Below are 4,134 nucleotides of genomic sequence, written 5' to 3'. Positions count from 1 at the left end.
AGTAGTGAAAAGCACTTGGCTGCTAACAGAAAGGCTGGCAAGTCAAATCTCCCAGTTGTCCTTTGGGAGAAAGATGTGGCAGTCTTCTTCCAAGAAAATCCAAGACTCAAGGAAATAAGTAGTCCAAAGGATAACGGGCCACTTGAACACTAAGCTTCACTATGCTGAGACCAGAAGACCTAGATAGTGCCCAGCTATCAATGTCTCTGATTAGGATTTTGTAGAAGGTCCTAGACAGAGAGGGAGAGAAAAGACGAAGAACAAGTTTCAAAATAATAAAAAATCGGAATCACTGTTCTGATAGAGACTGGTGGAACCCCAAGACTGGAGCACGGAGACTCCCTTCAAGCCCAGAACTGGACTCCCCGCTAGGGACCAACTTCTTGCCATACAACAGATAAGTCTATACAGTGTATGCAACACTCGGGAGGAACACACTGGTCAGGAAGTCAACCATACTGGACCAAGGGGGTAGCGTTTGCCAAACACACCACTCAGAAGGCAGGAAGGTGCAGGGGAAAGTGGGCAAATGGAAAAGGGGCACCCAGAGATGTGGACAAGTGCTGTTACACTAAGGGGATTGCAACCAGCGCCATGAGGCAAAAATATGAACCCAAACCTAATGTCCCGGGTCAATTTCCACCCAAGCTACGAGGGAGAAAAAATAAAAATCACAGCCTCCGAAGTCCTGTGGAGCAGTCTGCTCCCACCTACAGGGTCACCATGAGTCAGAGCTGACTCTGACTGCAATGTGCCCCCCCCCACCTCTGAAAGGTGCATATTATAGGGGAGAAATTTAGTCCTCATGTTCATTTCCAAGCACAGGGACCAAAGACAATCTATGTCTAAAAACAAAGCAATCTTGAGGTTTTGAAAGACACACCGTGGATTGGTATTTGGTTTACAATCTTATAAAATTTAGTTAATCTGCAAAAATGAAACAAAACGGACACCAAGCACGACAGGAATCAGTCCTCCTCTAGAAGGAACTAAGCCTGTGAGTGGGAGATGACAGATCCCAACGTACCTGTTTTGTGAGTGAAATGGTACGACAGGGAGCTTTACAGATCACACATTCGTTCCTTTTGCCTGTAAAACAAAAGCACAGTTTATTATACTGACCAGGGAGGGCTTCTAAATACGCACAAGAGTAGACTTAACAATGACAATCCTTCTTCAAGAAACATGCAGGGTTGGTGCAGCCAAGTGTTTTCATTTCAGACAGTGAAGCGACGGCTATGGACACAGCTGAAATGACTTATTTGGCAATAGTTTCCCACTCCCCCTCCTGCTCTGCAAATATGTCCAAAAATCATGACTTGAAAAAAAATTACACTGCAGTTTAAATCTAGCCTATTAAAACAATTTTTTAGAAGATTATTTTATTTGGGGCTCTTACAGCTCTTATAACAATCCATACATCAACTGTATCAAGCATATTTGTACACATGTTGCCATCAATATTTTCTAAACATTTATGTGAGATCCTGAGGGTATTGGAACAACAGCAATCTAGCTGAGATTAATTACTAAAAGGCAGAAGAAGGGCGAGGGTGATGGTGGGACAGGAGGACGGTAAAAGGAAACAGAAGAAAGATCTAGGAAGCAAAGCTCTGGATAGAGGTATAAACATAGGTGTGTACAAATGTAAATACATTAATTGATAAAAATAGGGGTAGTGGTGCATGTATTTATTTATATGGCAATAAGTTGAGGTAGTGGACAGACTTTGGGCCTCTGCTCAGACCTGCCTCAATGCAAGAACACTTTGTTCTAACAACCTGGCATTCTGTGATGCTCACCATCATGGCACGATCGCTGAAGACAAAACGGGTGCATAAGCAAATGTAGTGAAGAAAGCTAATGGTGCCTGGCTATCAAAAGATATAGCATCTGGGGTCTTAGAGGCTTGAAGGTAAACAAATGACCATCTAGCAGAGAAGCAACAAGCCCACGTGGAAGAACCACACCAGTCTGTGTGATCATGAGGTGTCGACGGGATCAGGTAACAGGCATTAGAAGACCCCCAAACAAACAAACAAAAGGCAAGCATACTGTTGAGAATGAGGGAGATCGGCGCAGACACCCCAAACCCATCTGTAGACAATGGGGCATCCCCTCCCAGAAGGGTCACAAGGAAGGGATGAGTCAACCAGGGCGCAGCATAGCAACGGTGAAACACACAATAGTTCTCTGGTTCTTTGAGGCCTCCTCACCCCCCACTATCATGACCCCAGTCCTGCCTTTCACTGCGGGCTAGACCAGGTCACAAACACAGGTACAGGTTAAGAGCTCATGACACACGAGATCCAGGTCAGATAAACCCCTCAGGTACAGAGAGGTGGGGAGAGAAAGTGTAGGAGGGGGAACCGATTGAAATGATCAACACATACCTCCTCCCCGCCCCCAGGGGAAGAACAACAGAAACCATGGGGGAAGGGAGACAGCAGTCGGTGTAAGATATGGAAATAATACTTATAATTTAGGGGTCATGAGGGTGGGAGGGGGAGAGGGAGGGGGAAAAGAGGAGCTGATACCAAGGGCTCAATAGAAAGTGAATGTCTAGAAAAGGTAATATTTTTTTTTAATATTTGGTTTTATAGTGATATCTTAACTTGAAAATCGTAACCATTCAAAATGAAAGCAGCTCCTTAACACCGCGTCCCACAGATCAATGAAGCGTGCTTCCACCCTTCTCTGTGCGCTTCTGTGCTGCACGGGGAGCCCGACGTCCTGGACAGGCAGTTTCCCTGTCCAGTGCAATCCCTAGGTACCTTGTTGTCTTGCTGCTGCTGTCGGAGTGAGCTCCGACTTAGCGACCTTATCGATGTCGGGCGGAATGAAATACTGCCCGGTCGTTTCCATCCTCAAAGCGGGTTTCATGTTTGAGCCCATCAGCAGGTGCTTCAAATCTTCCTCACACTCGGCAAGCAAAGATTGTGCTGCCGCCTGCATACTGCAGGTTGTTGATAAACCTTCCTCCAATCCTGGCGTCACTTTCTTCTTCACGTTAGACAGCATGGCGAGGATACAACCCAGATGCACACGCCTGCTTCTTGACCCATGGACGGTCCCACATGAGCACAACGAAATGGTCTCTGAATGGAAATGAAACAGTGAAAAATCCCCGTTCTTCCCAGGCCATCGTAGTGTGTCCTGGTTCACACAGTCAGTGAAACACACGCAAGCATCTTTCTGGGTTTCTCTGCTTTTTGCCAGGACGAGATCCCAGCAACATCGTTCCTTGTTCCACGCCCTCTGCTGCATCTGCATCAGTGAACTGCTTCAGCACAATTTAGTTGCATGTAATACTGATGATATTGTTCCCTAATGTGAGCATTCTTTTGGTCACCTTTCTTTGGAGGGGGTAAATATGGCTTTCTTCCAGGCATTTGGATAGTAGCTGTCCTCCGAATGTGCTTGCATAGGTAAGTGAGAGCTTCCAGTGCTTCATCAGCTTGTTGAAACGTTTCAGTTGGAAGTCCACCAATTCCTGGAGCCTTGTTTTGGGCTAATGCTTTCAGTGCAGCTTGAACGGCTTCCTTCAGCACCACGAATTATTGCTGATTTGCTGCCTCTTGAAATGGCTGAGTGTTGACTAGTTCATTTTGGTACAGTGGCTCTGTATATTTTCCATCTTTTTGGATGCTACCTGCATTATTCAATATTTTTCAATGTATTATTCAATATATTCAATCATAGAAATCTTTCATTATTGCAATTTGAGGCTTGCATTTTTTCTTGAGATTTTTTTCAGTTTAAGATTTGCTGAGTGGTTCTTCCTTTTGGGTTTTCTAATTCTAGGTCTTTGCACGTTTCATTATAATACTTGGCTTTGTCTTCTTGAGCTGCCCTTCGAAATTTTTTGTTAAAAAAATTGCTCAGCTCTCTGATTCCATCATTTCTTCCATTTGCCTTGGCTACTCTACAATTAAGAACAAGTCTTGGAGTCTCTTCTGACATCCATTCTGATTTTTTCTTTTTAATGACCTTTTGCTCTTTTCATGAATGATGTTCATCAGGTGTTCTGTCACTAATGTTCCATGCAGCAAATCAGGTCTTAAGACGTTCTCAAAATTCAGGTAGGATATACTAAAGGTCATATTTTGGCTCTTGGGTACCTGTTTCAATTTT

This window comes from Echinops telfairi, unplaced genomic scaffold, assembly GCF_000313985.2.
Source record: "Echinops telfairi isolate 266 unplaced genomic scaffold, ASM31398v2 ScPeMD7_28;HRSCAF=97, whole genome shotgun sequence".
In the NCBI taxonomy this organism is placed as follows: Eukaryota; Metazoa; Chordata; class Mammalia; order Afrosoricida; family Tenrecidae; genus Echinops; species Echinops telfairi.
The sequence above is the reverse complement of the archived record's forward strand: the minus strand, read 5'-3'. Positions refer to the sequence as shown.